Here is a 25,367-nt window from a genome sequence, read left to right as displayed (position 1 = left end):
TTTCACTTCTGAGTTGCAGAGACCCTGGAACAAACGAGAGGTCAGTTATTTTATGTAGGCAAACATCCATCCTCCTTTGGTGTGGCCTAAGGGGTTCTTGGGCTCTGGTTCCTGCCCATCCCTGAAGGTAACCCATGGTTAGCCCTATGACAGTTGTTGCTTTTGTTTAGTTGCTAAGTCATATCTAACTCTTTGCAATCCCATAGACTGTAGCCCACCAGGGCCCTCTGTCCATGGGATTTCTCTGGGAAGAATACTGTGGTGGGTTGTCATTTCCTTCTCCAGGGGATCATCCCGACTCAGGGATTGAACCCTTGTCTCCTGCATTGCAGGTGGATTCTTTACCAAGTGGGAAAGCCCGTGCCCTGTGACATCAGGAAATGGTTAGTGGACTTACTTTAGTTTCTAGAGTTGACTGATTAATTTACAAAATGCTCAAAAGCTTGAGCATGGTTGTGCTTCCCCAGAATTCATGTGTTGAAGTCCTAATCCACAGTGTCTTAGAATGTGACCTTATTTGGAAATAGGATCATTGCAGAAGCAATTACTTAAGATGAGGTTATACTAGAGTAGACTTCTAATCCAATATGACTGGGGTCCCTATAAAGAGGAGAAATCTGGACACAGGAGGACATCATGTGATGATCCAGGCAGAGCTAGGAGTGCTACTTCTCAAGGAACACTGCAGATTACTAGCAAAGCACCAACAGCCAGGAGAAAAGCATGGAGCACATTCTCCCTGAGAAGGACCACCCCGGCCCACACCTTGGCCTCAGACTTCCAGCCCCCAGATTTGGGAGACAATACACTTCTGTTGTGGTACTCTCTGTCCATCGTACTTTGTTACAGCAAGAATTTTATTTCAGAATATTTCTCAGAATTGATTTCAAGGTCACGAGGCCATGCTGTTTGAAGTCCACCTTCCTTCCTTTTTTAGTATTGGAATGAATCTTACCACATTCCAACACTTCCTCCATTCTCAATAATGCCCAAAACAAAAACATATAGAATGTTTGAAAGTGACTGTGCTTGAATTAGACTCAGTCTCCTCTTTCTGATTAAAATCCCTCTGTGCCCTTTTCAGGGGCTATATCGTGCTGGTTCTTAGTCCAAATGACTGTGGAAATTTGTGGTGGCAAAGAGACTACTGCATTCTTAGCTGACCCATTACACTTGCATTGGGCATAAAGGGCTCCTTTTCCTTCGATCTCAGATGCACAGAAAAGGGAGAGTCATACCACACATCCCAAGGAGCAACTGTTGCTGGCAGAAAGATGATCTAGGGAAACAAAAGAAGCTGAATAATATGATCCCCAGCCCTGTTGAACCAAGGTTGGGGGTGAGGGGTCCTTTTACTGCATCCAAACCAGTGGTGCCCTTCAGACAGAGACAACCAGACATCTGGGCTCCAGCAGGCCCAACAGAAATCCCTGTGACCCGCAGATCACAAGTGCATGGTGTGCGTGTCTTCCTGGCAGTGGCGTCATGGCACTTTTGCCCCAGTTCCAAACCCTACTTGCTCCAGAGTGCTGGCTACTGTACATGTAGGGCAGTTAATCTTGAGGACACAGCTTGGAACCCTTAGTACTTCCTTTCCTTCTTGAGATGTTCTTAGGGCCTCCTCTTAAACTGTAGGTCAGACTTGGGCAGTTGGCTGCAAGGGTCAGCTGAAGGGATGGAAGACCATTCCCTTCCTCCCATTTCCCAGGGTTTCCTCAAGCCTGACACACAGCCTTGCTTGGTCTTTGCAAGATCTTCTGCTTTTCCTGCCTAAAGGCAAGTGGTTTTGTTACAGGTGGAAGGAGTGAGAGGCACCAGAGTGCAGGGACTGGGGGTAGGCGCTTTGCCAGGAGGCTGGGCCTGAACATGCCTCCAGGTGGTGCTGGGTCTGGAAGATCAGCATGGGGCCCTTTGAGGAACCACCCAGAACTCTCTTTCTCTTAACTGGACAAACTGCAGTCTCACTGCAGCTGCCCTCGTTCAGCTTGTCCGCAGCCCGACCCTCAGCTGACCCATTCTCTAAAGAGCTTCTGAGATAGAGGAGGACAAAGGAGATGGGGAGGGCCTGGGGAGCTGCCTGAGAAGTCTGGAAGCCAGGTACTCAATCAAGTGGAGAACTGACCTCCATAAATGGGACCCATCCCTTTGGTCCATGGATTCACTCACTGATCCAATAGGTTCCACCTTGGAGGCATCCAGAGTCCTTTCTCTGGCTAGTTGCCTGCCTGTTTTGCCTCCCCCATAGTCACCTCAGTCTCTTTCTAATCTCTCTTCTCCTGCCTGGCCCCAGCTCCATCCCAGGAAGGTGGAGGTCTCATCCGCAGATTCCTGAGCATTGCAGGAAGAGGTTCAGATCTTTCAGGTCTTTCAGAAAAGTTCATTGACACAACAAGCCTTTCTGCTAACATCGACTGCCCCTCCTAGCTAAGCTCAGATGACTTGTTAAGCCAACAAAGTCTGTTTGTTTAAACTATCTTACAAGATAACCCAGAAAGAGGTGAGAAGGGAAGAAAATTCTGTCCTTCCACAGAAGCAGAGTAGAAAAGAAAGCCCCCCAGCCCAGCTGCACACTCTGAGGCAGAGAGCAGCATGTAGAGCTGGGCTGAGCACACGGTGCCCTGACAGCGAAAGCTGGGCCTTCCAGCCAAGGACATAAAGAGTTAAGGAACTGCATTTGGACAAGCAGGGTAGCCTGAAACTCAAGCTCCCAAGGTCTCTTTCAGAGTCCAGGGCCAGGGAAGTGTCTATTGTCAACAAATGCCAGCACTGAACCAATAGCAAGCCCGAGTGTGGTTCTGAGATAGGGGCCTCTGCATGTCACCAGGCAACAGGCACAAAGAAGGCTGGATCAACCGCCCAGCAGCCCATTACACCACCCACACCCCCGCCCCCTACAGCTCCCACTCCAGCACAGCCAGGCCTGAGAGTCCCTCTGCCCCAGATTCCCCCAAGATCACATTACTAACAGTCTTGGGATTTGGAGGGAAAGGAGGTGGTGTTGGAAAGTATTTGGAAACTTCAGTGCAATTTAGCTTATTAGAAAGCTGGGCTGATGGCAAAGGCAACGATTTTCAAGGAAAAAGATGTTGCTGCAAATGACAGCAAGACTCGTGTACCTTTCCTCTGTTTCATGTTGCTACAAATCAAGAGATGGGCACATCCATAGGACCCCTCACCTCTGACCTCGTGGCTTTCCCTGGGAAATATAGGTGGGGGGAGCGTTTGACAAATTTACTAAATGAGAGTCAAGGAGAATATAATTTAATTTCATTCCTTCTTGTTAGTCTTTTCAGACATAAAGAATAATTTGTATTCTTTGTATTAAATCATTGCCCATTCTTGAAGTCAACAATTAAACCATCCATTTACCGTCTCTTCTCCAAAGAGAATAAATCTGATTCCTTAACCGTCTTCTTACCAAATCTCTTAGGAGAGCTGAAGCATGCTTGTTCCTCATTCCTACAAAGTACACTCCCTCCACGTCACAGAGTCAGAGGAGGGCAAGCGGTCACCCACGCAAAGCCTTCTTGTCTTGAACTAACGGAGAGCTGAAGAAACATTTTTATTTCATTCATAAGTGAATGTTCACTTATTCACTCAACATTTAGAGCAATGACAGAAGCAGAGCTAAGGGCTGAGCTAAGTGCTGGGGTTTCAAAGATGAACTGGTTTTTTTCCCTCCCAGGTGGTCTGACCCTTCCCAAAGATTCACCATCTTCTCTACCTTATATGCTGAAGACTCTCAGATTCCCAGCCCAGCCCATACCTCCCCCTCCTATGCACCAACTGACTATATCAAAGAGTTTTCTAGACATTTCCTCATGAGTTTCCCACAGGGCCACTGTATGCAACATCCTCCAAGTTCAAGGCTTCATCTCTCTGTCTCCAAACCCGTTTTATTACCTGAGTTATTTGTCTTAGTGAATAATACTACCCCATGGCCAGCAACATGGGTTGAATTTTGTCCCCTCCAAATTTATACAATGAAGTTCCCATCCCCTATACTCACAATGGGGCCTTATTTAGAAATAGAGTAGCTACAGATATAATTGGGCTTCCCTGGTGGCTCAGATGGTAAAGAATCTGCCTGCAATGTGGGAGACCTGGGTTCAGTCCCTGGGTTGGGACAATCCCCTGGAAGAGAGCAAGGCAACCTACTCCAATATTCTTGCCTAGAGAATCCCCAAGGACAGAGGAGCCTGGCAGGGTACAGTCCATGGGATCGCAGAATCGGACACAACTGAGCAACTAAGCCCAGATATAATTAGGGCTTCCTAGATGGTGCCGGTGGTAAAGAACCCACCTGCCGGTGCAGGAGACATAAGAGACTTGGGTTCAATCCCTGGATCAGGAAGACCCCCTAGAGGAGTACATGGCTACCCACTCTGGTATTATTGCCTAGAGAAGCCCATGGACAGAGGAATCTGGTGGGCTACAGCATTGCAAACAGTTGGACACGACTGAAGCAACTTAGCATGCATGCACACAGATATAATTAATCAGCATAAGGTCAGAGAGGAATAGAGTGGGCCTAAAGATGGGCTCAATAAAGGACAGAAATGGTATGGACCTAACAGAAACAGAGATATTAAGAAGAGGTGGCAAGAATACACAGAAGAACTGTACAAAAAAGATCTTCATGACCAAGATAATCACGATGGTGTGATCACTCACCTAGAGCCAGACATCCTGGAATGTGAAGTCAAGTGGGCCTTAGAAAGCATCACTACCACCAAAGCTAATGGAGGTAATGGAATTCCAGTTGAGCTATTTCAAATCCTGAAGGATGATGCTGTGAAAGTGCTGCACTCAATATGCCAGCAAATTTGGAAAACTCAGCAGTGGCCACAGGACTAGAAAAGGTCAGTTTTCATTTCAATCCCATGGAAAGGCAATGCCAAAGAATGCTCAAACTACCACACAATTGCACTCATCTCACATGCTAGTAAAGTAATGCTCAAAATTCTTCAAGCCAGGCTTCAGCAATATGTGAACCGTGAACTCCCTGACGTTCAAGCTGGTTTTAGAAAAGGCAGAGGAACCAGAGATCAAACTGCCAACATCCACTGGATCATCAAAAAAGCAAGAGAGTTCCAAAAAAACATCTATTTCTGCTTTATTGACTATGCCAAAGCCTTTGACTGTGTGGATCACAATCAACTGTGGAAAATTCTGAAAGAGATGGGAATACCAGAGCACCTAACCTGCCTCTTGAGAAGTCTGTATGCAGGTCAGGAAGCAACAGTTAGAACTGGACATGGAACAACAGACTGGTTCCAAATCTGAAAAGGAGTATGTCCAGGCTGTATATTGTCACCCTGCTTATTTAACTTCCACGCAGAGTACATCATGAGAAACACTGGGGTGCAAGAATCACAAGCTGTAATCAAGATTGCCAGGAAAAATATCAATAACCTCAGATATGCAGATGATACCACACTTATGGCAGAAAGTGAAGAGGAACTAAAAAGCCTCTTGATCAAAGTGAAAGAGGAGAATGAAAAAGATGGCTTAAAACTCAACATTCAGAAAACCAGATCATGGCATCTGGTCCCATCACTTCATGGGAAATAGATGGGGAAACAGTGTCAGACTTTATTTTTCTGGGCTCCAAAATCACTGCAGATGGTTACTGCAGCCATGAAATTAAAAGACGCTTACTCCTTGGAAGAAAAGTTATGACCAACCTAGATAGCATATTGAAAAGCAGAGACATTACTTTGCCAACAAAGGTCCATCTAGTCAAGGCTATGGTTTTTCCAGTGGTCATGTACAGGTGTGAGCGTTGGACTGTGAAGAAAGCTGAGCGCCACAGAATTGATGCTTTTGAACTGTGGTGTTGAAGAAGACTCTTGAGAGTTCCTTGGACTGCAAGGAGATCCAACCAGTCCATTCTGAAGGATAACAGTCCTGGGATTTCTTTGGAAGGAATGATGCTAAAGCTGAAACTCCAATACTTTGGCCACCTCATGCGAAGAGTTGACTCATTGGAAAAGACTCTGATGCTGGGAGGAATTGGGGGAAAGAGGAGAAGGGGACGGCCGAGGATGAGATGGCTGGATGGCGTCACTGACTCGATGGATGTGAGTCTGAGTGAACTCCGGGAGTTGGTGATGGACAGGGAGGCCTGCAGTGCTGCAGTTCATGGGGTCTCAAAGAGTCCAACACGACTGAGCGACTGAACTGAATTGAACTTTGATATAACTGATGTCCTTATAAAAAGGGGAACTTTGGACAAAGACATGAGTACTGTAAGAATACCATGTGAAAAGAGACAGGGCGTAGATGGCCATCTACAAGCCGGGGAACACCTGAGGCTACCAGAAGCTATGAGGGAAGCCTAGAACAGGTTCATCCCTATAGCCTTCAGAAGGTGTGCAGCACTGCCAATATCTGATTGGAGACTCCTGACCTCCAGAAATCTGAAATGATAAATGTCCGCTGTTTTAAGCCACACAGTTTGTAGTACTTTGTAAAGGCAATCCTAGGAAGCTAGCATACCCCCATTACATTGTTGAAGAAAAAAGGATAGAAGCCTCCATTGAGTCTTCCCCTCCATCACCATCTCTACCCCTCATCTGGAGCTTTATACCGTAAGTCACCAACTCTGTTCATTCCACCTGCAAGACACCTCTGCCAACCACCCCTTATCTTTATTTCTCCTGCTACCATCTTGGGTCAGGTCACCATGATATCATGAGAATCGTTCCGAACTAGCCTTCCTGCTTTCCTATAACAAGTCCTGCCAATCTACTCCTCAAATTTCAGCCAGAATCATCTTTCAAGGGGTGAATCTGAGATGTCATTTTCCTGCTTAAAACCCTTCAAAAAAAATTTTTTTTTGGCTGTGCCTTGTAGCCTGCAAGATCTTAGTTCCCCAACCAGTGATTGAACCCATGTCCCCTGCATTGGGAGCACAGAGTCTTAACCACTGGACCACCAGGGAAGTCCCCAGATGTTCTTCCTTGGTCTGAGAATAAAGTTGAATCTTCCTAAAGGGCTCAGAAGTCACATGGTAACATGGCCCCAGCTCTCCTCTCTGTCCGATCTCTTGCCAGTATTATTCTCCAGCTTATAACAAGCTTCCTTCTCTTTTGTAAACGTGCCAGGTTTTATCTGGCCACCACCACATACACATAATCTCTTCACGACAGCAGCTAAACTCTTTACACAAGAGCTGAGGCTGAACACCTGGGTAAAAAACAACTGGGACCAAACCTGCACTCTTTCCCCACCCTTCAACTTCCCCCTGAAAAAACCCTGAAAATTCTCAGGAGATCGTAAGTTGAATGAACGGTTGTCTGATTTCCTCCAAATGTCCCCCGGGGGGTGGGGAGAATTTTTCTGATTACCCTTTGTCATTCTGAAATCTCTCCTGCTCTAATTTAATTTCATCCCCTCTTGTTAGTCTTTTCAGACATAAAGAATAATTTGTCCTTATTCTTTGCATTAAATCACTGCTCATACTTGAAGTCAACAATTAAACCATCCATTTACTGTCTCTTCTCCAAAGAGAACAAATTTGGTTTCTTAACTATTTTCTTACTGAATCCATTCACTCTCCCCCAACCTTAATTCCTTAAGGTCATTTTAATCTCTTTCTCTCTCTTTCCCTGAACCCTCTAGTTCAAATGGGTGGACTAGAACTGAAAATGAATCATAAAACCAAGAAAGTCTTTCCTAAGATAGGTGAAGTGTCCATGGCAGAGCAAGAAAAAGTCTCTTCTGCATAGGAATGTCCGCATGGTCCAATACAGTTCATGACCAACCCGGGGGTGCATACGTCATCATGCTGACTAGAGAGAACATAATCGATCAGAAGGTCCATTGACCTTGTAGAGTTGCCAGCTGATTTCAAAAGCCCCAGAGGAGATAAGCATGACCATCTGGGAAGACCGTTGATTCGACTGGTGTGTAGTTTGAGGGAAGTGTGCAGGGTGGGTCATCATCCCACTATCTTTGAGTTGGTAGCCTAAAGCCAGTATCATGGTCAGAACATGGATAAGTGACCCTAAGTGCACACACACACACACACACACACACAGCTCAACCCTGAGGGTCAACAGTGGACATTAGTAGCCCAGGGCCAGGAACTCATTCTTAGTGGTACATTTGTGGCAGTATCACATTCAGCATGTCAGTACTGTTTGGGGAGCTACATCTTATGCAAAAGAAATGACATGCCAGCCCAGCAGAAGTAATTGGACTGCCAGGCTGCTCTCCTGGAAAGGAAAAAGGGGACATCTGGTCAACTCCAGGCATGGGTGGAAGGTCAGAGAGCTTCCAAGGGGAGAAACAAGGCCAGGGTCTATGGAAGTCCCATCTGAGGTCAAGGCATCCACCAGGACAGCACTGCCAGCTCTGCCTGGTCCTAAGCACCAGAGAAGCACTTAGAAAGTTTTAACAAAGTCACTGTAAAGTGTTTGTGTATATGTGTGTGGGGAAAGGCTAGGTTCTTCTGCAGGTGGGGGTCCTGACAGGGGTCCCTTTTACCTGGGTGTAAGAAAAATACTAGCTTGAATTCGGGTTGGCTTGACATCACATCCCCAGTCTTCACCTCTATACAATGTTGGGAATCACACAAAACTCCTTATTTATCTTTTTTTGGGTGACTAGGCCTTCATTGCCGTGCGTGGGCTTCCTCTAGTTGCGATGCACAGTTGTCTCATTGTGGTGGCTTCTCTTGTTGAGGAGCAGGGGCTCTAGGGTGCCCAGTCTTCAGGAGTTGTGGCATGCAGCCTCTACAGTGCAGGTTCAGTAGCTGTGCCTCACAACATGTGGGATCTTCTTGGACTAAGGATTGAACCAATGTCCACCATGTTGGCAGGGGGATTATTAATCACTGGACCACCAGGGAAGTCCTCAAACTGCATTTTTATTGACAAAGTTAAAATTTAAAGTTTTAGATAATGAAGATACAAGTGTGAACAGACCTCCTGCTTTGCCCCCTTTTCTCCTTTGTCCTTTCAAATGTTATTTCTGTCCTGCAACTGTGACTGGTCTTGACAACCTTACCTTCTCACTAGGTCCTGCCTCCTTTTCCTCCAATACTCCCCTTTATTCACCCTGCTGTTGGTGAGACAATCTCATAACTTGGGAGCTGGGCACAAGGCACTAACGCTTCCTGGCAGTGTGGGGCTAGAATGGGGAGCTTGTAGGGCTGGATTTGTTGAGCTAAGCCAGAGTCAGGCAGAGACTAATTGGGGCAGGGCAGGGCCTGGAAGAACAAATTGAAGATTAGGGTTATTTATGCGTCCATTTCCAAGCAGTGAATTAACTCTGAGGGAGGGACCATGCCTTTTATATTCTCTTAGCCCTTCATTCCTTGAACAATACCTATCACCATTCATGTGCTAATAAATGAAAGGACAAAAAGATGAATGCTTGAAAAGCCCTGCCTTTGCCTGTTGAGATTGGCTCAGAATTTGCGACAGGCTTGACCTTGAGTTAAAACCACCTGCAGATCCACCTGCAAGGAGTAGTGAAACCAGTAGGAGGAAGCAGATCTGAGATTAAGGATCGGCTTCTCCCATACCTCAGAGGAATTTCCTTAATTCAATATTTTAAGAGTTCAACTTGTGACTCAGTGTTGCCCTCATGACACCACCCTTACTCCTCAATAACAACAGTGTTGCCCAGGGAGAACTCTGCCCCTATCAGGGACCCAAAAATCTCTAGGGTTCCCTTTGAACCTCATCGCTGTCCCTGTGAGCACTTTTGAATTGTGAAATAATTAAGTGGGTCACTCTTACTTTTTAAATACTTCCCAAGTGAGTTACTCCCCCACCCAGTAACTATAAAATCATGTCCCATCTGAGCTACTCAGGGGATTTATTCATTACTGTTTGCAGTCACCCAAGCATCCTTGTTTCAAATAATTAACAACTCCCTCAGAATGCTTACCTTTGCAAAATACTGCATGCTCATTTGAGCATAAAGAGGCTCCTGATAGGAATACCAAAATCACCTTTGAATATTGGATAATTTATAGGTATGTTCATACCCTTCACTAAGCTCTAGGTGACAGCTTGGCATGCAATTAGCAAAACAAAACAAAACCTGACCTCCGATGTGTGGAAAAAAGCATATTGAATAGGCCTATCTCACAGATGGTGACGCCTGGTACCTTTAAGCTGAGAGTGGTTATGTGGAAGGGAGTGTCATTAGAGAGGAAGCCCAGGAATTATGAAGGCAACTGCTGCCAGCTGTGTTAAGAAAACAAGATTTAAAACCCAGTGCTGGGTTTGGGCTAGCGGAAGATCAGACACCAGAGCTGGGGCAGAAACCAACCTTGCATTCTTGGGATAATTGTCATGATATGTAGAGCTTCGTATGTGCTGCTGGATTTGGTTTGCTATTACTTCATTGACTATTGATCCTTTTGGTCTTGTTTTTACTTCTTTTGTCTAGCCTGTGTATTCTTGCTTGTATGATGTGTCCTTATCATCAGAATGGTAGGAATCCAAGGACTGAGGTCACAGCTGGATTAAGAAGCCATCTTTAGGAAGATGGCAATGATGACCCTGTATGCAAGACAGGGAAAGAGACACAGATGTGTATAATGGACTTTTGGACTCAGAGGGAGAGGGAGAGGGTGGGATGATTTGGGAGAATGACATTCTAACATGTATACTATCATGTGAATTGAATCGCCAGTCTATGTCTGACGCAGGATGCAGCATGCTTGGGGCTGGTGCATGGGGATGACCCAGAAAGATGTTCTGGGGAGGGAGGTGGGAGGGGGGTTCATGTTTGGGAATGCATGTAAGAATTAAAGATTTTAAAATTTAAAAAATAAAAAACTAAAAATTTAAAAAAAAAAAAAAAAAAAGAAGCCATCTAACTTGGCAGTTGTCTGGAGCACCACCTAGAGGAGGAACTGGAGTACAAAATACAATAGCAAGTAACTCCTGCTTCTATAGGCTACTCCTTCGATCATTGGTTCTCAAGTTTCAACATGTGAAAAATCACCTACAGTGCTTATTGAAACACAGAGTCTTGGGTCCAACTCAGTTTCTGATTCAGTGGGTCTGGGATGAGGCTCCAGACCTGCAGTTCTAACAAACACCCATGTGATGCCGATATTGATGGTTCATGAATCACACTTCTAGCAGAACTCTTTCACATAATTGGCTAATGGTCAAGTTTTCAGTCTCCCTCTGAAATACGCAGAACCTTGCAAGAAAGAAAAAAATACTTCTCATGCCTTAACACAGTAACACCACTAACAGTGGGACACATTCATTATTCAGATATTTATTTCTAAATACTATTCTCCAGCTCAGTGAAGCAGGGATCCTTGAGGAAACAGTTAACTGTAGAGCTGGGATAGAGAACCTACAAGAGGAGTGTGGAGTATTTTGTAGTGTGCAGAAAGTCAGGAAGTGCAACAAAAAAGGATGGAAACATATCAAAACCACACAAATATTACATGAGTTTATAATGATATAATTAAGTGAATGAGTAAATGAATAACAGGGATGAGGGGTAACTTCCTTACAGAAAAATCTAAATAATATATGTGGATATTTGCCCCTCCAGGACATAGAACTTAATTACCCTCTCTCTCCTTGAGTATGGGATACTTTGGGAGATTTATCAACTCCCAAAGAATATAGAAGTTTTGTAATGGAGAAATCAGGCCGGCACCGCCATAAACAATTGATCCATATCAGCATCACCAGAGATAAGTTATGCTGCCAGCATGCACCCCAGTATGGTGCCGTGAGAAGACCACCTCACCCCCATGATTTCTCCCCACATCCCGTAACCCCAGTTTGATCATGAGAAAAGGTCAGACAGACCCACACTGAAGGCACAGACTGGGAGAAAATACTCACAAGTTGTATGATACCTGAAGAAAACTTTCCCCCAGAATATATAAGAACTCTCAAAACTCAGTAAGAAGACAACCTGGATCGTTATAGAAAGCATATTAGCGACTTTCTGGGAGCAGGAGGTTGAAGATAGTGGAGAGGGGCAGGAAGGAGCAGTTACCTAGAGGGACCAGAAAATCTTGGGATGACAGATATTTACTATCTCGATTATAGTGAGAACTTCACAGGAGTATATGGTACACTTTCAATATGTACAGTGAAATCAGTCCTGATAACCCTTCCCTAACTGCTCATAATTGTCCAGAAGACAGAAAGGGTGAGGGATGTTGTCTCACTGCTGCGCTGCTGCTACTGCTAAGTTGCTTCAGTCGTGTCCGACTCTGTGCGACCCCAGAGACGGCAGTCCACCAGGCTCCCCCGTCCCTGGGATTCTCCAGGCAAGAACACTGGAGTGGGTTGCCATTTCCTTCTCCAATGCATGAAAGTGAAAAGCGAAGGTGAAGTCGCTCAGTCGTGTCCGACCCTCAGCGACCCCATGGACTGCAGCCCACCAGGCTCCTTCATCCATGGGATTTTCCAGGCAAGAGTACTGGAGTGGGATGCCATTGCCTTCTCCGTTGTCTCACTGGTTATACCCAACTGCCCATCACACCTCCTCTACATACCACATGACTGGGAAAGCAAGGCAACCAGCATTGATTGAGTAGTCATTACGTTCCTGAAACTTCCACACAATAAATTTTACTTATCCTCACAGCAACTCTGAGAAGAAGGTGATAATACTGCTACCTTCCATATCAGAAACATGTTGCTGTATGACTTGCCTTATCTTACAGATAGTCCATAATAAAGAAAGGATTCAAAGCAGTTTGTTTAAAACTCAGGGGTAGGGACTTCCCTGGCAGTCCAATGGTTAAGAATCTGCCTGTCAATGCAGGGCACATGGGTTCCATCCCTGGTCCAGGAAGATTCCACTTGCCAAGGGGCGACTAAGCCCACACACCACAATCACTGGAGCCTGCATGCCCTAGAATCTGCATTCCAGCAGGAGAAGTCACCACAGTGAGAAGCCCGAGCACTGCAACTAGACAGTAGCCCCCACTCATGTGCAGCAATGAAGACCCAGTGCGGCGAGAAATAAAATAAATAATCAAAAATTAAAAGCCAGGGATAGGCGGTAGATGGGTAAAAACTTGTGTAACTGTGTTTTTGTAAATTTTTTAAATCTCTGGTGAATAAACTAATGCTATCTAGTTATAAGTGAGAAAAATCAATGAAACACAAAAATTAAAATAAAATTTTAAAATAAAAATTAATATATTGTTTACTTAATATAGGAATGCTTTGTTTTGAAAATAAAGAAGACCTCTTTTCATAGCATTTGTATTGCATTTTTACTGAAAATTGATGTTCTCTTTCCAATTCTGTTAGATGAATGTAGAAAAATATTAAAGCAAATTAGACCTGACTGGGACAGATAAGATGGTTGGATGGCATCATCAACTTGAGTTTGAGCAAGCTCTGGGAGTTGGTGATGGACAGGGAAGCCTGGCATGCTGCAGTCCGTGGGGTTGCAGAGAGTCGGACACAGCTGAGCAACTGAACTGAACTGGGGCAGCTGCACGACTCTGTCTGGCCCCAATTCTGATTTGAGTGTTGGTTTAGAAGAAAAGGGGGGAAAGTGAGAGGTTTTTGTTGCGTCTGATAGCCCCGCTCTTGCTGAGGCCTCCACCTGCCTAGATTTCTGAATCTCCTTTCTGGATCTGGATCCTCCAGTCAGGCGTCCTGTCTGTTGGGACAATCACACCTCTAGAATCACTGATGCCTACCATTTTCCTAAACCATACCTGGGGATTGCTGTACCCAGAGATACTGTGCTTAACCATTGGATTGGCTAAATCTCTCTTCTCTATTAACTGGGTCAATTAATCAGGCCATCTTTCCTGGATTTCTCTGAGTGAGCACGTGTGCTGCTGACATGTACTGAGATTCACAACTCCCACAATCACAGACTTGTTTCATACTTTCTTTCTATCTTCCCTAGCTCGCTCTGTGTGCTGTTCTCAATTGTGTCCAGCTCTTTTGCGACCACATGGATTGTGGCCCACCAGGCTTCTCTGTCCATGGGATTTCCCAGGCAGGAATACTGGAGTGGATTGCCACTGCCTCCTCCAAATCTCCCCTAGTTTTCACAGTCTTAACTGGCCTCCCAGCCTCCATTCAGAGTGATCTTTCCAGAACGCAAGTCCTGTCATGCCGTTTCCCACTCCTAGCCCTTCACTGATGCTTCCTTACCCCAGGCTAGTGCCTAAGCTCTTTGCCATCTACCTCGGACTGGCATCCTATCTTTACTTCCTGTCAGTCTCCGCACCCCAAACGGCCTCTGGTCTAGCCTCAGCAGCCACCCACCATTCTAGGAACAAGCCTCATCCTGTCAGGCCCCTTTCTTCTTCCTCTGCCGAGAAAGCCCTTTCCACTCCCGCTTTCTACTCAGCTTTCACCTCCTAACTCAGAGGTCATCTTCTCCACGGTGGCCTTCCTGACTCTTCAGGTGTCTTCTGTGTTCACCTGACATAGCCCAGAGCAAAGCTCTGTTTCTGTATCTTACTCCTGTAGGCTGCAAAGTCCTCAATTTAGAAACTGATGGGTCCATCTTTGGGGAACCAGGGCTCTGGCCGTCTCCTTGTCTTACACTTCTGTGACCCGCATGCATCATCTGTGTTCACGCCAAGCCCACCTGGGTGCCCCATTCAATAGCTCCTGAGACCTCTGATCCATCCGGGAGCAACGCAGGCTGTGTGGGAGTGGTGGAGAGTGACTCACAGGGCACACCTCACCACAGACAACTGGAAACTGCTCATCAGAAGTCTTGCCATGAAATTCCTTCCGTGACCATGCTACAACCAGGGGCTTTTCTCTCTTGTTTAATCCTGTCTGACTCTTTGTGACCCCATGGACTGTAGCCCACCAGGCTCCTCTGTCCATGGGATTTCCTGGGTAAGAATACTGGAGTGGGTTGCCATTTCCTTCTCTAGGGGATTTCCCCCCTTCTTCAAAGAGCATCTGTTGTGTTTGCTCTTTTCTCCTCTGTTTTTATGTATGTATTTATGAATGCTGCTGTTGATAAGAATTGATTTTAAGAATGTAAGCAGAACATGAGTACAAAATTAAAGTACTGTATCTCTTTTACACCTAGAAATGACTGCTTTTTTTTTTCTTTTTGAGCTGAGAATTATTTATTTTATTTCTAGTATTGTGATCAAAACAGACATGCTCTCTATTACCTGGGTTCTTACTGTCTAATAAGGAAGAGGGATAATATTACAAATAAGCATTCCAAGTTAGCCTCAGTGCCTTTGCCAGACCACTAGCCTAGACAAATACTCTATGCATGGATTTATTTATTTATTTATTTTTTATTTGAGGTAATGTGCCCAGCTACAGCACAATTACCTGGAGTGGTTTTTTGTTTTTTTTTTTTAGTTTTTTATTTTTTAAATCTTAACTATTTTAACTATTTCTATTTTGAGTTTTTCTAGTGTTTAACCACCATGACTTTAACTTCTGATACTTAGATCTTTATTTCATGATTTATCCATCTAAGACAGTATCTGTTGACTCCTCAACATGACATATGGTGCAATCAGCACACTTATTTCATATCCCACTTCTTTTCCCATTCCCTCTCTCTTTTCTTGGTTTTTGTGAGTCCTAATTTGAGTTCTTCTGATGATCATCATTAAATAATATACCTAAACCGTTACATCTTGATCCATCAAATTTGTGCATATTTAAACACTTGCTTTTTATTAGAAGCACCTACCCTATCATCTACTTCTCCCTTATTATCCACTCCCTTTTAGTCAAGGAAACATATTTTAGACATTCATAACATTTGAATATTATAGTGTATTTATAAATGAGTTTGCTTGGTCAGTGAGTTGATTTTCCTGTTCCTATTAAAATAGAAAACCAATAAATAGAATTCAAATATTATGGCTATGTAACAATTACTCTTGCCTGGAAAATCCCATGGACGAGGAGCCTGGTGGGCCGCAGTCCATGGGGTCGCTAAGAGTCGGACACGACTGAGAGAATTCACTTTCACTTTTCACTTTCATGCATTGGAGAAGGAAATGGCAACCCACTCCAGTGTTCTTGCCTGGAGAATCCCAGGGATGCGGGAGCCTCATGGGCTGCCATCTATGGGGTGGCACAGAGTCGGACACGACTGAAGCGACTTAGCAGCGGCGGCAGCAACAATTACTCACTGTGACTGAGTTATAAGAAAGGGAAATGGAATAAACGATGATTTTGTTACTAACCTGGAAAGGCATCTGGTCCTAGGAACTCTTCTAATTGTATGTCTTTAATCACCTTTCAAAATAATGGCAACTGGTCTGTTCAAGTGTCCCTTGTCCTCTTAGCTCAGTGTTAGTAATATGGACTGTGCCAGGAAGTCATCTTTTCTCTCTAAATTCTTAAATCTGTTGCCACAGAGTTGAATATCTCTTTTTTGTTTTCTCTCTCTCTCTCTCTTTTTTAACTTATTCAAGTTTCTTTCTTTTTTCAATTAATTTTTTTGGAGTGCAATTGCTTAACAATGTTGTGTTAGTTTCTGCTGTTCAGCAAAGTGAATCTGTTATATATATATATATCCCCTCTTCTTTAGATTTCCTTCCCATTTAGGTCACCACAGAGCACCGAGTAGAGTTCCCTGTACTATATACAATAGGTTCTCATTAGTTACCTGTTTTATACATAGCAATGTATATGTCAATCCCAATCTCCCAATTCTTTTCACCCTCCTTTCCCTCCTTGGTATCCATAAGTTTGTTCTCTATATCTGTATCTCTACTTCTGCTTTGAAAATAAATTCAACTGTACCATTTTTCTGGATGGCACATATAAGCAGTATTATACAATATTTTTTTTTCTCTTTCTGACTTACTCCCCTCTATATGATGGTCTCTAGGCTGATCCAGTTTATTCAGATTTCTTAAAGGTTTAACTGTTTTAAGGAACCAGCTTCTAGGTTTATTTAAACTTTTAAATGAATGTCATTAAATTAAATTTTCATAAATCAATAAATTAAAAATGAATTCATATTTAACAAAATTTTACGTTTATTTGTATAAATCTCCTCTTTCTAGTTTCCTCTGGGTTTATTGTTATTTCACTAGTTCGTTAAGAGAAATCCTTTTTCTCTTATTTTTAGCCTTATTTCTCCAATTATTAGAAAATTGCAATAGGTCATAAACATTTTTCTCAGGACAGCCTTTGCTAGGTCATTGATTTTAGTTTTACATTTCTCCTCTTTATTGCTTTTAAGCAATAAAAATTTCCCTTTTGATTTGTCTCATTAAGCCAAAGATTTTCTAGGTACATGCTTCTTAACTCTTAGGTAAAAATTTTTCTTCACCTTTTAATAATTTATTTTTAAAGTTATTATATAATAATCAGAGAATCTGCCTGGTTATATGTCAATTATATCTCAATTTAAAAAACAGAAAAGAAATTTTGACTATAAAATTGCTACCTAAGAAACTCTATTTAAGGATGGAGGCTCAAGAGGGAGGGGATATATACAGAGTTATGACTGATTCATATTGTTTTACAGAAGAAACCAATACAACACTGTAAAGCAATTATCCTCCAATTAAAGAAAAACTTTAAGAAAACTGTTCAATGCCTTTTATTTTTTTTGGCTTACAAGTGACTGTAGTCTGTTTGCTAGAAATAAATATAATCTTCAATGAATATAGTTCAAAGACGGCTTTCATTGTTCCCAGTATAGGGTTTAATAACTAGTAAGCGATGGGGATTTCCCTGGTGATCCAGTGGTTAAGACTTTGTGCAGGGCGCATGGGTTCAATCCCTGGTCAGGGAACTAAGATTCCATATGCCACACAGCAAAAAAAAAAAAAACCTAGCAAGTGACAAATTTTAAGGTTCATTTAGGCAAGCAAGGTGGATAGAACCAGTTCTCTATCCAGCAAGCCTGATGGTGGTTCCATCCACATCGGTTCTTAGCCAAGGAATCTTGGCCTTATCCTTGACTCCTCTCTGTTTACATTCCAATTAGGCAATCCTATTAGCTTTGCCTTTAAAATACATCCAGAATCCGACCACCTGCAGTGCCAGCGTGCTGGTCCAAGCCCCTTCATCTCTCCCCTTTGCATCAATAGGCTGTTACAGGTGTCCCTTCTGGCAGTCCCCCTCTTCACTGTATTTCTAGTACAGCAGCATCGTGAACCTGTTAGAGATAAGAAAAGAATGTGCTTCTCTGCTCAGGACCCTCCAGTAGTTTCCTGGCCAGTCCGTGGAGGAGCCCTCATGGTAGATAGGGTCACTGGCATCTACTTGTCAGGCTGGAACAGCAGGGAAGCTTCCAGATGAATGGGCAGCCAACCAGGAGAAGAGGGTGAAGGCCCTACCCCAAGGTGTCTGTGCTGAGAAGCTAGAATGAGAGCTTTCTGAAAAAAATAACCAAGGGACACTGATGGGAGCTGTTTATTGACAGTCTAGTTGCTGGGATTAATGCCGTTGTCATTTGGGTACTAAAAGGAAGTCTAAGTCTCCTGGTTAAAGTATTTTAACTCAGGAATCATTTATGTCACAGTAAGTTTTTCATTTTGTCAGAAGCATCTGAGACTGTGCTTACGATAACACCATCTGATTAATGCAAATATGTGGGTCCGTCTTAGCTGTGCATTCTGTAAGCTAACCAGTGACGCAGCCTTTGTTCCAGCTGACCACATGAAGTGGCAGAAGGTTTCTCCACCCCTCTGCTGGGTTGGAGGATGGCCACTGTTTATTTTCCTTGGAAGAGCATGTCACCTGATACCACGAACACCGGGATGAACACAAGAGGCCTTTATCTTAGTTACCCGATCACAGTCCAATGCAACTTTCATTACTTGATTGGCTGCAAGAGACAGGAAGGGTTTTCCAAGGAAGCCTCAGATATAACAGCACTCTTGGGAATCCAACAGCCTTTGTAGCTGGGGCACTGGCCCTCCCTATGGAGACAGAGACCAATGTCATTTTTCACCTAAGAAACCTCACCCTGGTGTGTGAGAGAGAGAGAGAGAAAGAGCGAGAGAGGGAGACACTCCTGGGATTTATATAGTTTATCCTCTCTTTTTACACCTTAAAAATATTTTAGAAAGGAACTTCTCCACAATGTGTCTTGGGCTGTTTCCTGTCCCCATTTCCCTGCACAAACACAGGGTTGCTTCTGTGAATAAAACCCAAATTGTCCCAGAAAGCAGAGCTCAACAAGCCCAGGAACCTTGGCCAACGTGTCAGCTGTCTGGTTCACTCAGGAGGGAAGGAAACCACACATCTATTGAGCACTGACTGTGAAATAGACACTTTGCGTATTTACTTACCCAAAGCTTTAGACCTTATTGTCTCTTTCATAGGATGACACACGGAGATTCAGGGGGTTATAGGAAATCCCATTGTCCCCACCTTAGTCTGAGCTTCCCCCCCACCCACCTCTGGCCTGGATTCTTATAATTGCTTTCTGGCTGATTTCTCCACTTCAAAATCTTATCACCCTGCAGCCAGAATAAAGTTTTCAAAATACATATCTGATCAAGAGACATATACATACTCTTCACCTCCACTTTCCCTGCTAAAAATCCCCCTTGTCATCTCACGCTCTTGGCAAAAAGACCAGGTCCCCTGGGGTATCTGACACAGCCCTGCACAGTCTGTGTCCTCCTCTCTCAGCCGCATCTTCTCCTGCTTTTTCCTTCACCCCTTGGGTCCTAAACCAGCTCTTTAATGTGCCCTGGGGACACAGGGCTGAACAGGGCCCATGCTCTTCCCTTAGTGCAAGGTGGAGACAACACCCAGACAGAGGTGTGGAGCACACTGCACCAGCTTAAGGGGTGACTGCTCTGTGGACACAGAGTGGGAATTAATGATGCTGTCGAGAAGAGTGGTGAAGGTGGGATGTGCATGAGTGCCTGCTCAGTTGTGTCCAACTCTTTGCAACCTCATGGTCTGTAGCCCGCCAGGCTCCTCTGTCCATGAATAGGCTCCAAGAATACTGGAGTGGGTTGCCATTTTCTCCTTCAGGGTATCTTGCTGACCCAAGGATCGAACCCACATCTCTTGTGTCTCCTGCTTTGGCAGGAGGATTCTTCTACCATTGCACCACTGGGAAGTCAGAAACAGAAAGAAGGTATGGTTTCAGCTAGTTTTTAGGATAAAGAGAATTTCATCAGACAAGCATGGCAGGGAGGGGTAACCCAGATGGAGGGAAGAGTATGAACAAGGTGTGTGGAAGCTGGGAATAGCAGGTGTTCCTGAAGAACAGTGGTATTTTGCACAAGCTGAAGCATGGGGTATGTTCCGAGTAGCATGGCTGCATAAGTTACGAGGGTCCAGTGTGACACACTATTAATAATAATGGAGGAATAACAGGCATGAGCCAGGCGAATTAGACTGTATGGTACCTGGTTAAGAGGGAAGGAAAGCAGTGGTCGGATCCTAGACTGAGATGCAGGTAGGACAGGAATGGAAGAGCTTAAACTGCTTGGGAGCTAGAATTTGATTCTCACCGAATTGAGTTGTGAGGAACGCTGAGGGATTTTAAGCAGGGTAGTGATGTGGTGGTCCTTGTGTTATAGGAAAATCACCAGGCTAGCCATATGAAGGAGAGATTTCAGGTATGTAGAAAAAGAGCTAGATGGTCAGCTTTACAAGGGTGTATCCCATCCTTTTATTTGGACTCTGTGCCTGATGGATGCTTAGCGGTCAGCACAATGTCTGGCACAGAGAAAGAGCTTAATAAAAATTTTGACTGCAAAGGCCTTCCCTGACCTCTGCTGTAACTTTGCAACCTCTCCCCTCCCGTTTTGCTAGTATTCCCTTTCCTGCTTCTCTCTGTGGCTTATCCCTCTCTGACTTGCTATACATGAGTCTGTGACCTTTCTCTAGAAGGTGAGTGCCACCACAGCAGAGCTTTTGATGTTTTGTTCATCGCTGTTTCTTCAGTGCCAGGTGCATGGAAGACAATATATGTTCACCGAAGGAAGAGGGGAGGAAGGCCAGGAGACTGGGGGTCTCAGACAACTGTGCAGGTGTGACAGAGGAGGATCTCGAGTGGGCAGAGTGGTGGAGACCAAGGCAGAGGAAACTTGAGGCTAGTCTTGTTTGCTCTGCCTGCGATCGTCTTGCATGGAGCCTTTTCATTGCTGCTGTTCTTTCTGCGGCTCTTTGTGCCGTGCGTCTGTGTTGAAGGAGTCTCCAGGCCTCTTGGCTATAAATCATCAACATCTCCTCCACCCTCTCTTTGGCTGCCCAGCCGAGGTCACCATCATTTCCTGCACAGCCTGGTTCCCAAGCACTCAATGCTTGCTTATGAATGTTTGATGGGAGGGTGGCATTTGCCATATTATTGAAAAGAAAGGAACAGAACTTCACAAAGTTCATTTTCAAGCACTTTTTCCCCCATCCATGAGATTTAGGCCTCTTTCTCTGCAGCTACATAGCCCTTTCGGACGGCTCTCTCTCTGCACCTGCTTGCAGAGTCCTCTCTCTCGAGCTCATGGGCCACCTCTTCCAGCAGGGCCCTCTTCCTCTTGGGCTCTTTTGTCTCTTTTGCATAACTTATTTTTCCTGTGTCTCACCTTGTCTCCAAATAAATTGGACAAGTGGGCCTGTCCTCCCTCAGGATTAATTCAACCCACAACCAACCATGCCCCGGAACCCAAATAACACAGCACGTGAGAGCCCTCCAATCTGCGGTCTCCACTTGGGCCCAGTGACAGTCTCAAGCCTTCATCGCAGTTTCTTCTGGGAAAGCTATGGGCCGTCCTTCATGTTAACAAAACTCCTGGCGACCTGCCCAGGCCTGCCTGGACGTGCCTGAGATTATGGGGTGGGGATAGAATGGGCTTCTCTGTCACAACCACATTCCACACTGTGCTGGCACCAGCTGAGGATGGAGGAGGGGCTGGGGGTGCTGTGATGAGAGTCCAGTGCCCTGGGTCCTGCCCTCTGGAAAGGACAACCGATGGGGACCAGTTGGAGATTTGGGGGCACTGGGGACAGCAGTGAGCAGATCAGATGCAGCAGATGCAGGACTCAGGGTGGAATTCTGAAGCAGGTCAGCATCCATCCGTGAGTGAGAAGTTAAGAGATGGATGTAGACGCTCTGGTGAACTCCGAGAGTCTGGATGCAGAAGTTGCAGAGGAATTAAAAACTAAGAAGACAGATATAAACACATTGGTCCATTTTTAAGAGTAGAGCCTATTGGAAAATGGGATCAACAGCAAAAGACCAGGAATGTTAGGTGAAGACATACAAAAAGAGCATTAGAAACAAGGAGTGATTCTGGCCCTAGGCCCAGTGGGTAGGGTCCCCTAACACTCTCACTCTGTATGGGCTTCCCTCATATCTCAGTCGGTAAAGAATCTGCTGGCAATGCAGGAGACCCAGGTTCAACCCCTGGGTTGGGAAGATCCCCTGGAGAAGGAAATGGCAACCCACTCCAGTATTCTTGCCTGGAGAATTCCATGGACAAAGGAGCCTGCTGGGCTACAGTCCATGGGGTTGCAAGTCAGACACGACTAATCCACTAAATTTTCAAGAAAGCATACAGTTCAGATATCTTTCTGGGTTCAGCCTTCTCTTGGGATTGATTCTGAGACCTGGAGTTCATGGTGTTTTCATTAACTCACAAGCTCCCACTGAGTCTTTTGGCAGGTCCCAAGTTTGTCTTGAAATACGGCCCTGGACAAAGCACAGTCCTTGCATTCAGAAAGCTCTCAGTCCAGTGGCGGGGCTAGCTAGTGGATAGGGAACTACAGGTTACTGTGATCAGTGATATTGTAAGGGCATGTCCATAGAGCTGCAGGAGCACATAGGAGTGCCATCCTAGGCTGGGTTTCCTAGAGGTTGGTGCATCTGATAAATTCCTGATTTTTCAAGCAGTGTTCTCAGGAGAAATCAGTAAGAGGATAGGGGAAGGAGGACAGGGGAAGAAACCCAACAAGGTGAGATTTGAGGTACAAGTCTCACTGTAAGTAGCTTCCACCTGACCCCACAGGGAAACTCTGGAATACAGTAAATCCCCTGTATATGGATGAGTTCTGTTCCAACAGTATGATCATAAGTTCAGTTTCTTCATAAGTGCAATAACTTAGCCTAGGTATCCAACTAACACAATTGGCTAAATAGTACTGTACTGCAATAGATTTATAATACTTTTCACATAAATAATACATACATAAAAAACAAACACACACAAAAAAACATCTATTTTGTAATTTTAAACTTACTATTTTGTATTGGAGTATAGCTGATTAACAATGTTGTGGTAGTTTCAATGAACAGCAAAGGGACTCAGCCACACGTATGAAAGAAAGTGAAAGTGAAAGTCATTCACTCCAGTCTGACTCTTTGCGACCCCACGGACTATAGCCCGCCAGGCTCCTCTGTCCGTGGGATTCTCCAGGCAAGAACACTGGAGTGGGTATCTGTTCCTGTCTCCAGGGGATTTCCCAACCCAGGCATCAAACTGGGGTCTCCTGCATTGCAGGGGTATTCTTTACTAGCTAAGCTACCAGGGAAACCTATATGTACACATGTATCCATACTCCCCAAACCCTCCTCCCTTCCCGGCTGACACATAACATTGAGCAGAGTACTATACAATAGGTCCTTGTTGGTTATGCATACAGAAATGTGTACATGACCTTCCCAAAGTCCCTAACTATCCCTTCCCCCCAGCAACTGTGAGTACATAAAGAAAATATTTTTAATCTTACCATATAGTGCCTTGAAAAGCACAGTAGTACAATACAACAACTGGCACACAGGGGTATTCACATCTTTAAGAGTTCACAACTTGAAGGTTCGTATGTAGGCAACTGGCTGTATAAGCCAGGTCTCAGAGTCTGTCCCAACAAGAGAGGATGAGCTTTCAGACTGCCACCCCGCCAATCATTGGCTAGGGACTGCTGCAAGGGCAGAAACACACATTCTCCGACACTCCACACATGCTGGCCCCAGTGGGCCCAGGGCAGTTGTCCTGGCAAGCTGCAGGGAGCAAAAGCCTTCCAAAGGGGAAAACAGAAGGAAGCCAGGGAGGAGCACAGAGAAATAGTAAAGGGACCTGAGGATATCCAGGTGAAGCACCAACATCTGATATACACACTCAACCCAACTTCATGGATCAAGATAGACTTCCTGAGCAGGATACATCACACCCTGGGAGATGGATGGGAGCCACTCAGCCAAGGATATGTGAGAGGCTTGAGGTGGGGAGATGGCAGAGGAGGTTGAGCAGGCCACGGGGCAAATGCCCTGTGATAATCATGTTCTAGGGGACCCCTCCCCTCCCTTGGGTGGCTGCTTTTCCCAGATAAAGCAATTTGTAGTTACCAAGATAACAGCATCAGGATATCCAACACCTTTTCTTAAAAAACATAAATGCAAATTCCTGCCCAGTGTCCTTTGCAATTCAATTTCGACTTGTTGAGAACAACGGCTGCTGTGGACCTCAGTGGGGAGCTGTCAGTAACGCCAGTTTCTTTATAACCTGTATCTAAAGCCATGCCAGTTGGCTACTTGAGTCCTCACTCAGGAGTGCCTGCTCTCACTGTCACCTCTGCCAAAGCCAGCTGCCCCAGAGACCCAAGACAGCTTACCCTTTAGAGGAAGATATGGTCTTCTATTTGCCTTTCAAACTAAGTTCTGTTCAGGGTAGACGGGAGAGTCACATAGCTGGGGAGGAGATGAACCTCCTCAAATTTTCTGTTGGAAATATTTTCAAGTGAAGGCAAATTAGCCTTTTCTCTTGCTTCCTCCAATTCCCCTTTTAATTTTAATAGAAATCTGTCCTTTGTATGGCCTTTGATTCCAGCATATCTATGACTGCAGTGACTGCAGCACAGAATGATTCTACCTCCGGACATAGATAAAATATTTCTGTCTCTGCCTCAAACAGGGACATGTCATTTTTTAACCAGTGGGATGTCCAAATGCATTGGCTGGCAGGTTCTTTACCACCAGAGCCGCCTGGGAAGCCCAATATGTTCATTACCAAGTGTAAAATAGATAGCCTGTGGGAAGTTGTAGTATAGCAGAGAGAGCTCCGACCACCTAGTGGGTGGGATGGGTGATGGGAGGTTCGAGAGGGAGGGGATATATGTATACTTATGGCTGATTCATGTTGTTGTATGGCAGAAATCACCACAACATTATAAAGCAATTATCTTCTTATTAAAAATAAATTTAAAAAAATCTGTATCCCTGGCAAAAAAATAAATTTCAGTGGATAAGCAAAAGGATATTCCAAGGATGCTTACTTTAAGTAAACAGTTGGGGAGAAACTGAGAGGGGCAGGGAGGATGGGGGATGGCAGCCGGAGGGGATAATAAACTATCTTTCTCCAAAAGGCAAAGAGAAATAAAGGAAATTACTTTTTTAAAAAAGCATTATGATAAAGCAGAAAAGTTGTTGAGTCTTAGAGGCAGAGTCCAGAGTTCTGTTCCTAGGATGTCTTG

This window comes from Ovis canadensis, chromosome 15 (assembly GCF_042477335.2).
Source record: "Ovis canadensis isolate MfBH-ARS-UI-01 breed Bighorn chromosome 15, ARS-UI_OviCan_v2, whole genome shotgun sequence".
NCBI lineage: Eukaryota > Metazoa > Chordata > Mammalia > Artiodactyla > Bovidae > Ovis > Ovis canadensis.
Note: the sequence above shows the minus strand (reverse complement) of the source record.